The 13,675-nt window shown below is 39.9% G+C and overlaps 1 protein-coding gene across 1 annotated transcript in view; it reads left to right on the top strand.

Moving 5' to 3' along the window:
* CFAP54 (cilia and flagella associated protein 54) overlaps positions 1-13,675 on the top strand; it is a 901,430-nt gene that overhangs the window by 382,626 nt on the left and 505,129 nt on the right. The window lies entirely within an intron of this gene.

The following is a 13,675-nucleotide window of genomic DNA, read 5'->3' as shown; positions in this document are numbered from 1 at the left end:
ACCAAAATTTATTTTAAATGAATCCACAAATGATAATAAATAATCCAAAAAAATATATATATAAATTATATGTGAATAAGTGAAGAAAAAAAAGACAATCATATATATATATATATATATATATATATATATATATATATATATATATATATATATATAAAAAAAAAAGACTGATCCAAAATGATCAGTGTGATGTACAATCCTTTGAATCAAATACCTAATCCTATCTGATCCGATATCAGGCTAGAGATGTATTATAAATATTGAGCTGATAATCAAAAGACTGGCCAATAAATGGATAACAAGTATTTATAATAGCAGGTAAAGAGATTTAATAATACTAAATTCGATACGATGATAAAAAACACAATCTTTAAAAAGAATAATAACACCGGTGTCGACAATTAAAAAATTCTAAACATTCATTATTAACAGTTCATTCTATAACAGTTCATTCTATATACCAATCATACAAAGAGGATATAAATATAAAAATAATAAATAAAAATAAGCACTCTAAATGTTAGCAAAGGATATTATCTGTACTACGTCTAATATATCCGTCTCTGACCAAAAGTTTAACAATCTGATGGAATGCTGACATTTATAGCAGCACCAACTTCGATGTGTAAGACCAAATCTGAGTCTATTGCCCAAATGAGCTCAATCGTAAGGACATTAGTTAGTTCTCAATATGAAGAAGCAATTATGTTGGTAATCATAAATGTTATAATGGGGCCGATGTTTAGGCAATTGTGTTCATTTCACCTTAAATGTATCCTTCGGCAATATGTGTTGGTATTCCGTCTTCTCTCGCTGCGGCGTCTTTTAGCTGTTACTTTGTTTCCAAACTAGATGTTTAGATCACATGGTTCCCAGTGACCAATCAACGATGTCCAGAATGTCCGTAGGTGCGCACACTTTTTGAATAAGACTCTGACAGTTTCTTTTACCACTCCTCTCGTTCATACACCAAAGTTCCTCCGTAAATGCTGTATATTACGGCAGGTGTTATGGTGATATCGGTCCTGGGAGCTGATTTAAACTTTCTTTAAATATAATAATCTTCTGGGTTGGACTATAAGGTAGTATCCACGCGTATCGGCTATTGCAAGCCTTTTTCAAGAGTTCTATATTAGCTCATATGGTTCAGATCTAGTAGATATAGTTCAGTTCTATAATAGAATTCAGGTAAGAGGTGTTACAGCATATTATAGTATTAACTGAGGGAAATATACATGTAAACTTTTGTTTTACGCCTACATAGTTTGTGGTGCAAATAAAATGTGAGAAGTACAGACTGTGTGGAAATGGCTATAAAATTGTGCCACTTGATAGACTGCAGACTTCAGTTTCAGAGCAAACATGCCATAACCAATCAGTTAGGTAACATTTAGACTGATTTAAAAAGTATCTCTATGGCAAAACTCTCAGAACCTGTATTGCATTCATCTAAAGGGACGCAAAAGTCATTTTTTGTTGCATCTAAAAGAATGGATTGAAACATGTTTTACAGGTGTTGTTCTTTGTAAAATGTTACTGTACTGATTCATCAATTACAGTTGGGAATATCATTCCTGGCCAGCAGAAGGAGGCAAAGAGCACCACAGTCAAACTGTTAAGTATCACTTCCCTTCCCACAACCCCCAGTCATTCACTTTGCCTTCGGTGCAAGGAGGAGGTGAAGTTTTTTCAATCTCCCGGAGGAGTGTATTTGCCTGCAGATTCTGTAGCTCAGGTATTCTCTCAATATCTGCGGCTTTATCTGCCTTTCTTTTCCTTTAGGGAAAAAGCAAGAGGACATTTAAATATTCAGATAGTAAGGTTTCTGCTCCATTTCTGCTAAATATGTTGCTATCCCTCATAAGTCTGATGCGGAGGAGTTGCAAGTAGATTCTGAGGGTGATATATCAAATTCGGACAGTAAAATTCCTTCATCTGATACTGAAGACTATCCTTCAGATTTTAGCTTGAACATCTTCATGTATGGGAAAGAGGTTTTGGCTAATTTGGGGCGTCTCCGATAAGTATGTCGTTGTCAACCCTAAGAATCTAGTGAACTTTATGAATACTAGGATTCCTGTTCCAGGTCGTGCTAGGAGATTTTTCACAGAAATGGGAGTAGTCGGGGATTCCTGTTTCTCCGTCTCCTGTATTTGAAAATATGTTTCCTGTCGCTGTCTCCTTTTAAAGATTATGGCGCACAGTGCCTAAAGTAGTAGGGCATTTCTACTCTGGCTAAGCAAACTACAATTCCTAGAGAGGATGGCTGTTCTTTTCAGGATCTATGGACTAAGCTTACATGGAAGTTTATTTTGCCACTGTGTCAATTGCGGCATTTTATTGATTAAATCCAATTTGGTAGGGATTCCTTTGGAGGAGACCCAGTTCAGAATTAAGGCAGTTTTTTTAGCCGGGAGCTAAGATATCTGGCTTTGCTGTGCTAGCCGCGGAGTGTTGTGACTATTTTCATGGTCAGTGGATTTTTCCTTTGAGGCCAAGCTTCTGACGCTTCCTTACAAGGGTAAGACCTTGTTTGGCTTTATCTGAAAGGATTATTTCTGATTCTATGGGTGGAAAAGGGTCTTTTCTACCATGAGGAAAGATGTATAGACCTAAAGGAGTTTCCTCCAATACTGGTTTGGTCTAAGGGGGGGGGTTGAATCTCTCTGTTTGTCTTCAAACATGGATACGAGATGCCCCAGATAGGCTGTGGACATAGTACCTCAGGGTTACTACATAGTAGTCATTCCTTCCCTCCCTGAGGCAGGTTCCACCTCTCAATTTTATCTGCAGGTCAGATAACTATGAGGCATTTTTGTAGTGCGTTTGGGACTTCTCTTCCCTGTGAATAGTTCCAGTTCCTGTAAGGGAACAGGGTCTAAATTTTATTCATTCCTGTTTGTTGTTCCCGAAAAAAGAGGGAATTTTTTGTCTTATAGTAGACCTTAAGTGTCTCAACAAGTTGTCTCAGGGTACCGTTCTTCAAATGGAAACCAGTAGTCTAGGAGGGTCAGTTCATGGTGACCTTAGACATGGGAGACGTGTATTTTCAAGTTCCTGAGTTTTGCCTTTCTGTCAAACTCTTTGAGTTTGTGGCTCTTCCCTTTGGCATTGCAATGGCTCTCAGAGGGGGCTATATTGAGCTATGTTTTCAATAAGCAAACTCTCTCTTTTAGAGATTTTGTTGTCTTTCCTCATTCCCTCGGATGGAAGTGAATCTGAAAATGAGTTCCCTTGTTCCAGCTACAGGTGTAGTTTCTTAGAGACCATATTAGTTTTCTTATCTCTGAAAATATTTTTGACAGAGGTCAGAAAATAGAGGATTCTTCCTCTTGCCTCTTTCGGCACTCTACTGTTTGGCACTTCAGTGGATCAATGTATGGAGGTAATTGGTCTGATGGCTGCTTCATTGGACATCATCCTTTGCTCGATTCCATCTGAGAGTCTGCTGTTATGCATGTTCAGATAGTGGCTCTGTGTTGGAGGATAGATCTAGATCTGTCAACATGAGATTCTTCTCTATGGATCAGTAAGGGGAATTAGTGGTAGAGCACTCGCTTAACTTGCGAGAGGTAGGGGGATCATTGTCCAGATTTTCCAGAATCTTTTTGGTTTTCTCAAGAGCTTCTGTCTCAGGGCACATGCTTCCGGAGACCTTCCTGTGTAATAGTGACCACGGTTGCTAGTCTGTTGGGTTGATGACTATGGACCTGGGAGGAGTCTGCTCTCCCCATAACCATTTTGGAGTTAAGAGCGATCTTCAATGCTCTGATGGCTTGGCCTCGGTTGTCTTACTTGATTTTTCAGGCTCTAGTTAAACAATTTCATCTCAGTAGTTACATTAACCACCTGGGAAGAACCTGGAGTTCACTTGCCATGATTGGCGCGGATTGTTTAGTGGGCAGACGCTCACATTAATTGTTTTTCCACTATTCACATTTCAGGAGTGAATACCTGGAGCAGACTTTTTGAGCAGTCAGATTTTTCGTCTAGGGGAGTAGGCGCTTCTCCTGGAGGTGTTCTCCAGGTTATCCCTTAAATGGGGGCTGCTGGAGTTGGAATTGGCAGTATGCCAAGCTTCCAAGTTAAGTTAAAGGTCAAGAAATCAGCAGGCTTCTCTGCTAAATACCCTGGCGGTTCCTGGGGATTTCCGTCTGAGATCTCTGTTCCTCAGTTTGTTCTCCTTCCACGGGTCAATGCTCGTATCAAATGGGAGTGAGCATCTGTATTTTTTTTATTTTTTTATTGAGGAAATTCAAAATAAACATCTCAGTAAATAGTACAATATAAGCAAGTTACTTTCAAAACATTTCTTATACGCCAGTACAAATCGTTTAGGACTTATATAAAATGTAATGTCCCCTAGAATCCATTTAAAAAATGTATATTTTCAAACATATCGATGGTAATATTATGTAATATATCTTAGTCTACAACCCCTAAATCTAGACCAAAATCATATCTTACTGGCGCTTACAACCTATATCATCCTCATTTTTTTCTTTAATAGGGGGGGAAATGATATGGGCTGCTGTATTGGATCAAATGTATAATAAAGAATGGGAAAGTGCTATGGAATCTACGTTCCTTAGTTTACATTAGTAAACAGACTAAGGGAAAAACCCTTAGGGGGGGAAATACGGAGCCAAACTACTTATAGGTTATGGTTGGTCAAATGAAAGCGTGAGGGTATGGACTCCACAGCAGACACTCGTAGCTTTATATGTTCCCCATTTATATCCTAAATATATAGTCCTGAGATATATCACACGTGACGTGTAAAAGATTAAATTACCCTTTCTAGGGGGTGTTCAAATATTTAAAAGTGCCTGTCTACAATGTTCTGTCATGCCCTGTCTAACGCATAATACTAAGATAAGGTGGTGGGTTACCCCATAAGACTATGATAAACTATGCCTACAATTTGTTAATATTCGATATAACTATTGCATTGAAACTAAACTAAACAGGGTGGCTGAGCAAGGAGCACTTATTCATGTTCAGCTCAGACTATGCTCTAACTTTACTTAACTTTGAAAAAGATACGAAATTAGCACAAAAGTTATTGCCAGCTTTTTTCAGTGATCTAGCTCCCTGAATCATAAAAGAAATCTAGTAAGCCCCCTTCCTCCTGAATTATATGTTATGTTGCCCCGGCCGCAGACAACATCTACCTTAACCTCTTATATAGTAGGAGGGGTAGCTACTTCTATAAGTATAGGTGTGTAGAGGTATGAGCATCAATCTCATAGCATGTCTGATGAATAACATATCAAATATCTCAATTAAGCAACTCCAGCTCCACAAACATATCCATAAGCAGCACTTGGCTTCTAAATTTGTTCCGGGGGGAATCAGCAAATGAGGTACAGCAAATATATAGAACTAGTATAAGTGTGTATTGCTAAATAAAAGAACTAAACTGCAGATGAATAACACTCTAGCAGTTCTTACGTAAACAAACAAAAAACATGTGAGGCAGCATACAAATTCTTATATGTGAGACTGAGCCTAATAATATATATGTATTCTAAGGGGATATTAATAACTTACATTAGTAGGGAAAGCATATTTTAAAACTATAGGAGACTAAGCAATATCATCTGGTGAAGAACCCAGCCATACATACAGTCCATCAGTTATGGCCCTTATCCTATCCCAACAGTCAGTATAGTCCAAACAACTTTCTCAAGGGCTTGACGTTTACATGCATAGGTATAGCGCCTTCGATCCACTACCAAGCCGCATAGCCGGTCAATCTCCCGGACACGACCACTAAGCATGACCAGCACATCAGGGCCGAACCAGTCTCTACAAGCAGGTCACTATCCAAATCTTTATCTCTCTCTCTTCTGCCGACTTTCATCACCAATACCAGCTCGGTGTCTCCCCAGCCTCATGGACGCTGCACATCCAGCACCGGAATTTTCATCTGATGGAGGTAAAAACATAGTAGCTCTCCGTGACCCTCGCTCCCCGCCTAACACCTTTTGCGCCACGGATGTATCCTCTGCTAATGGTGAGACAGATTGCTGCATTGTCTGTCGGCTCTGTATCTCATACCTTTCGGTACTATAATCGAGTACCCTTTCCGACTTCACTTGTTGCTCATTAGCAGGAGGCAGAGGGTGAGTATAGTTGTCAAATATCTGGAAAATTTCTCTTTTTAGCTCCACAAACACAATATGGACAGTGTTACAAAGATCCTCCATGGCTAAGAGTAGTTTTGCCAGAGTGCTAACAATCCACGGATGAGCTGTAACTGCCCGGGCTACAATGTGCCACGAGGGTAATAGAGGCAAGATGGCCGCTGCACAATAGCTTCTATACCAGCCAGGCCACGATCAAAGTGTGCAGCTCCACTGTCCCAGTAGCTTGAAGTATAGGTGACATCAATAGACTGGGTAGTCTCAGTAGAGTTCAGTCTCGCTTTTATAGCGTTATTCAGGCAGCTGGATGGCAATTATGAATATAAAAAGAGAAGAGTTATCAGGAGCTCTACAAATGTGCGTCCATTCTGTTTCCGAGTTGGCTCTGGCCCCCGAGCATCGGTATTTTTATAGTTCCTGCATAGTCACAGGATCTGGTATACAGACCTAGCGGATATGTAATTCTGCCACCTTGGTGGTGGTTCTTGCGGAAGGACTTTCTAATTCAGGGTTCATTCTTTCATCCAACTTTTGTTTTTGTTTTTTTAAACTTTCTGCTTGGAGTTTGAATGCTTAGTTTTGTCTAAGCATAGATTTTCTGTATCTGTCTTTGAGACCATGATTCAGGCTTGCAAGCCTGTTACTGGTGTCTTTTCCCATAAGGTATGACGTAAATTCCCTGATTGGTGTGAATCCCAGAACTACTCTTGGAAGTAAGGTCAGGATTCCTAGTGGTTTTGTCCTTTCTCTGGGAAGGACTGGAGGATGGTTGGTCAGTCAGTTCTCTGAAGTTTCAGATTTCTGCGTTCTCTTTTTCTACACAAGTGTCTGGCGGCTGTAGCAGACGTGTAATCTTTTTGTCAGACCCTGGTTAGTATGAAGCCTGTGTTTTAGTCTGTTGTTCCTCTGAGTTTTAACCTTGTTTTAAGGTTTTGCAGCAGGCTCAATTTGAGCCATAGCATTCCATAGATTTTAAAAATTGTTTATCTTGGAAGTTTTTTTTTTCTCCTTATCTTCTGCTCGGAGAGTTTAGGTACTCTCGGCTTTGCGGTGTAATTCGCTTTATCTTACAGATAAGGCGTTTTTTTATCCTAAGTGGAAATATTGTTTGGGAATTGGTTGTTCCCTCTCTGTCCTCTTTCTTAACTCTTGAGGAATGTGTGTGCACAATTTGGATGTTGTGCGTGCTTAATATTTTTTTCTTCTGTTTTTGTTTGTTTTCTATGTACCAGAAAACTACTGCTACTTCTCTTTTCTCTGGTTGAGAAGTTTATTCATTTGCTTTTCAGACTGCAGGGTTGCAGTCTCCTTAGAGAGTTTTGCCTCATTACTCTTGGGCTTTCAAAAATGAAGCTTCTGTGGAACAGATTTGCAAGGCGGCAACTTCGTCTTCCTTGCATACTTTGTCCAAATTTTATATTTTTGCTTCGGCTGAGGATTTTTTCTTTTGGGAGTAAGGTTATTCAAGCGGTGCCTTCTGTTTCGGTCTGCCTGTCTTGTCCCTCCCTATTCATCTGTGTCCTCTAGCTTGGGTATTCATTCCCAACAGTAATTGATGAATCCGTGGACTCACTGTATCTTAGGAAAGAAAAGAAAATTTATGCTTACCTGATAAATGTATTTATTTCCGGATACGAGTCCACGGCCCCACCTTTATTTCAAGACACTTGTTTTTGACTAAATCTCAGGCACCTCTACACCTTGTGTTACTTCTTTTTTCTCCATTTCCTTAAAGTGAATGTCAATTTTGATGCTAAAGTGCCCGGTTTTTTAAAAATTCGATTAAAAACAGGGGCACTTTAATTCATCAAAATTTACATTTTACTCCTGTTGAGAAAAAAAACTTACCTTTTAATCTTGACAGCAGCTCCAGCTTCCTCCGGTCGTTGCAAGCCATTTCTGACGTCAGAAATGATGGATAGGTCATCCTCCAATCACGGCATCCCCCCCGGGGGAATCAGTGTCTGATTCAACGCCGTGATTGGAGGAAGCCGGATTCCTCATTTTAGACCCAGGAAGAGGCTTTGCGATGGGTGGAGGAAGCTGGAACTGCTGTGAAGATTAAAAGGTAAGATTTTTTTTTCTCAACAGGAGTGAAATGTAAATTTTGATGAATTAAAGTGCCCCTGTTTTTAATCAAATTTTTAAAAAAACGGGCACTTTAGCATCAAAATTGACATTAACTTTAAGTCGACTGACAGAGGGTTGTGGGAGGGGAAGTGGTACTTAAAGTGAAGGTAAACTTTGATGAATGAAAGCCTGTTTTTTTAAAAATACTATTAAAAACAGGGGCACTTTCATTCATCAAAGTTTACAAAGCAGCCGTTTTGATTAAAAACTTACCTCTCTTCTTTGCACAGCCAGAGCAGCTTCCCCCTCCTGGAAATCCTCTCTTCACACGTCATCAATGACTAATCCGGCTTCCTCCAATCACAGCATGGCCTCAGTCAATGACTACCCTGGGGGGAAAGCCGTGATTGGAGGAAGCCGGATTAGTCATTGCCGACGTGTGAAGAGAGGAAATCCAGGTGGGGGAAGCTGCTCTGGCAGGGAAAAGAAAAAAGGTAAGTTTTTAATCAAAATGGTTGCTTTGTAAACTTTGATGAATGAAAGTGCCCCTGTTTTTAATAGTATTTTTAAAAAACGTGCTTTCATTCATCAAAGTTTACCTTCACTTTAATAGTTTGACTGTTGTGCTCTTTGTCTCCTCCTGCTGGCCAGGAGTGATATTCCCAACAGTAATCCCAACAGTAATTGATGAATCCGTGGACTCACCGTATCTGGAAATAAATAAATTTATCAGGTAAGCATACATTTTCTTTTTAGTTTTCATGCTGGTAAGGGGAGTTGCTGTTTACTAATAAAACAGTATGAGATCTGCTTATTGGACAGTGTGCAGTCATTAAAGGGACATTGTATTGTACATTTTCTTCTGCTTTAATATGTTCCCATTGATATGTTTTACCTGCTGAAGTGTATCAAATCATTAACAAATTGCTCATTTACCTTTATTTTATAATTTAAAATAGCTGATTTTGCACACATATACTGAAAATATACTTTAGTATTCTCTATAGAAAAGCTATGTAAATGAGATGCAGGCAACAACAATCAATTTCCTAGTAGGGGATAGAGAAGGTATTACATTTTCCATTGCTGTCTCTGAGTATTAGCAATTGTATAAAGACTAATAGATAAGATAAGAAGGTATTAATTTATAGTGAAATAGATTTAATATTTCTGCAGGTTCAGCCCATTTATATGGGCATGTTTTTGATAACAATGAATTGATGCTTCAGTTAGCAAAAATGGCTATTTAAAATGTAAAACCTACAGGAGCGATCTCCCATGAATTGAATACTCTGCGTCTACCATAAGATGTCATTGGAAACATATTAAAGGACCAGTAAATACAGTAGATTTGCTTAATCAACAAATGCATGATAACAAGACAATGCAATAGCACTTAATCTGATCAATTACTACTGTCTGCCAGTACCTAAGATGGTGGTCACAAGTGTGGGGGTGAGGGAGGGAAGAGAGCTGTTTGGTAGGGATCAAATAGGGATCAGGGGGTGGAAAGTGTCAGTTGGGAGGGTAATCTCTACACTAAAGCTAAAATTAACTGTACAAGCTACCTGATTAACCCCTTCACTGCCGGGAATAAAAGAAGTGTGGTGTGCAGCTGCAATTAGCGACATTCTAATTACAATAAAGCAATGGCAAAGCCATGAATGTCTGCTATTTCTGAACAAAGGGGATCCCAGAGGTTTTTACAATCATTTGTGCCATGATTGCACAAGCGGTATGTAAATAATTTCAGTGATAAAAAGTAAACAATTTTTGCATGAAATATACCAAAATGGGCCTAAATCAATACCTTGGGTTGTCGACAGTTAAATAAAAAAAAACTGCTCTATTTCTGTTTAAATGGAATGATAGCAAAAATTCTAAATATTCTACAGTATTTTGAGCAAGTTCTTCTCTGAAACTCCCGGTAGTGAAGGTGTTAATATACTTGCAATGATAGCTTCAGCTGATCTTAAATTAATCCCATTAAAAAAAGGTGATCCATTTAACACAAGCAATAATATCCCTGAATTCTTTATCCAGCCAGAAATGTATATAAACTATTTTTAAATGTATCTAAGGTATTGGCATTTACCACTTCCATAGGTAATATATATCTATATATATATATATCAAAAGAAAGAAAAGTGTGACCCGGGCGCTGTGAATTCAGTGTCTAAAAAGTACTAAGCAGCCAAAATTCACCTATTGTATTTACTTGGTCCCCTTCAACCCAGAAACACAATACATATAGAAATGTAGCGAAAAAGGAGATTGTGAATTGGCGTTGAACTGTATAATCCCTGAGATATTTTATATCTGGGTACTCAATATGTAAATAAAAATGTGTATAAAATGATGAAAAACTTTAGCATAGGTAATCTAACCCCAAATATTAGGGTAGTACAATTATGAAAATATCATAAAACACACATGTATACAATCAATAAAAACAGTAAAAATGTATGATAAACATCAGAAAGAAAGTCCCAATGAATAATAATTTATATATGGTGGGTAAGCGTTGTCATCAAAACAGATCATAAAGTGTGGAGAAAGAAGAACAAGGGTCCTGGTCCCTTTTGGGTGTCTACTTACACTCTTCTACCTCAATCTGTATGAGGTAAGGGCCGCACAGTGTAGAGATAGTCTGTCAGACACCAGGCAGGTCTTGTTTTCCTATAGTATCAATTCTTGTCCAGAGACGCAGTCGTGGGTTACATAAAATACAACGTGAGAGAGAGTGCAACACTATTTCATTTATTGAAGACACACAACAAGCATCAAAAGGTACTGAGCTCACATTTAGAAACCTCAATACATATGAGGTAATTAAAAGCACTTCTAAAGATTGATAAGAAAACGTCTCTCAAGCTGAGTGCATCATAAGGACTTAAAGATTCAAGATAGTGGCATTTTCCAAGATAATCCTTATGCGTTTCAAAGGTTTAGGCAATATGCTCCTTCTTCATCAGAGGATAAATTTATAAAAAACGCCAAACAAACCCTGTTTAAATAACTGGAGCTGCGGCATGCCCCTCTAATCTTGCACATTCATTGGTTCAAATTTACCCACATGATCGCAGCATAAAAACAGAATTTATGTTTACCTGATAAATTACTTTCTCCAACGGTGTGTCCGGTCCACGGCGTCATCCTTACTTGTGGGATATTCTCTTCCCCAACAGGAAATGGCAAAGAGCCCAGCAAAGCTGGTCACATGATCCCTCCTAGGCTCCGCCTACCCCAGTCATTCGACCGACGTTAAGGAGGAATATTTGCATAGGAGAAACCATATGGTACCGTGGTGACTGTAGTTAAAGAAAATAAATTATCAGACCTGATTAAAAAAACCAGGGCGGGCCGTGGACCGGACACACCGTTGGAGAAAGTAATTTATCAGGTAAACATAAATTCTGTTTTCTCCAACATAGGTGTGTCCGGTCCACGGCGTCATCCTTACTTGTGGGAACCAATACCAAAGCTTTAGGACACGGATGAAGGGAGGGAGCAAATCAGGTCACCTAAATGGAAGGCACCACGGCTTGCAAAACCTTTCTCCCAAAAATAGCCTCAGAAGAAGCAAAAGTATCAAACTTGTAAAATTTGGTAAAAGTGTGCAGCGAAGACCAAGTCGCTGCCCTACATATCTGATCAACAGAAGCCTCGTTCTTGAAGGCCCATGTGGAAGCCACAGCCCTAGTGGAATGAGCCGTGATTCTTTCGGGAGGCTGCCGTCCGGCAGTCTCGTAAGCCAATCTGATGATGCTTTTAATCCAAAAAGAGAGAGAGGTAGAAGTTGCTTTTTGACCTCTCCTTTTACCGGAATAAACAACAAACAAGGAAGATGTTTGTCTAAAATCCTTTGTAGCATCTAAATAGAATTTTAGAGCGCGAACAACATCCAAATTGTGCAACAAACGTTCCTTCTTTGAAACTGGTTTCGGACACAGAGAAGGTACGATAATCTCCTGGTTAATGTTTTTGTTAGAAACAACTTTTGGAAGAAAACCAGGTTTAGTACGTAAAACCACCTTATCTGCATGGAACACCAGATAAGGAGGAGAACACTGCAGAGCAGATAATTCTGAAACTCTTCTAGCAGAAGAAATTGCAACTAAAAACAAAACCTTCCAAGATAATAACTTAATATCAACGGAATGCAAGGGTTCAAACGGAACCCCCTGAAGAACTGAAAGAACTAAATTGAGACTCCAAGGAGGAGTCAAAGGTTTGTAAACAGGCTTAATTCTAACCAGAGCCTGAACAAAGGCTTGAACATCTGGCACAGCAGCCAGTTTTTTGTGAAGTAACACCGACAAGGCAGAAATCTGTCCCTTCAGGGAACTTGCAGATAATCCTTTTTCCAATCCTTCTTGAAGGAAGGATAGAATCCTAGGAATCTTAACCTTGTCCCAAGAGAATCCTTTAGATTCACACCAACAGATATATTTTTTCCAAATTTTGTGGTAAATCTTTCTAGTTACAGGCTTTCTGGCCTGAACAAGAGTATCAATAACAGAATCTGAGAACCCTCGCTTCGATAAAATCAAGCGTTCAATCTCCAAGCAGTCAGCTGGAGTGAAACCAGATTCGGATGTTCGAACGGACCCTGAACAAGAAGGTCTCGTCTCAAAGGTAGCTTCCAAGGTGGAGCCGATGACATATTCACCAGATCTGCATACCAAGTCCTGCGTGGCCACGCAGGAGCTATCAAGATCACCGACGCCCTCTCCTGATTGATCCTGGCTACCAGCCTGGGGATGAGAGGAAACGGCGGGAACACATAAGCTAGTTTGAAGGTCCAAGGTGCTACTAGTGCATCCACTAGAGCCGCCTTGGGATCCCTGGATCTGGACCCGTAGCAAGGAACTTTGAAGTTCTGACGAGAGGCCATCAGATCCATGTCTGGAATGCCCCACAGCTGAGTGACTTGGGCAAAGATTTCCGGATGGAGTTCCCACTCCCCCGGATGCAATGTCTGACGACTCAGAAAATCCGCTTCCCAATTTTCCACTCCTGGGATGTGGATAGCAGACAGGTGGCAGGAGTGAGACTCCGCCCATAGAATGATTTTGGTCACTTCTTCCATCGCTAGGGAACTCCTTGTTCCCCCCTGATGGTTGATGTACGCAACAGTTGTCATGTTGTCTGATTGAAACCGTATGAACTTGGCCCTCGCTAGCTGAGGCCAAGCCTTGAGAGCATTGAATATCGCTCTCAGTTCCAGAATATTTATCGGTAGAAGAGATTCTTCCCGAGACCAAAGACCCTGAGCTTTCAGGGATCCCCAGACCGCGCCCCAGCCCATCAGACTGGCGTCGGTCGTGACAATGACCCACTCTGGTCTGCGGAACGTCATCCCTTGTGACAGGTTGTCCAGGGACAGCCACCAACGGAGTGAGTCCCTGGTCCTCTGATTTACTTGTATCTTCGGAGACAAGTCTGTATAG

The sequence above is a fragment of the Bombina bombina genome, chromosome 6, assembly GCF_027579735.1.
Source record: "Bombina bombina isolate aBomBom1 chromosome 6, aBomBom1.pri, whole genome shotgun sequence".
NCBI lineage: Eukaryota > Metazoa > Chordata > Amphibia > Anura > Bombinatoridae > Bombina > Bombina bombina.
This window is presented reverse-complemented; position numbering and strand designations above follow the sequence as displayed.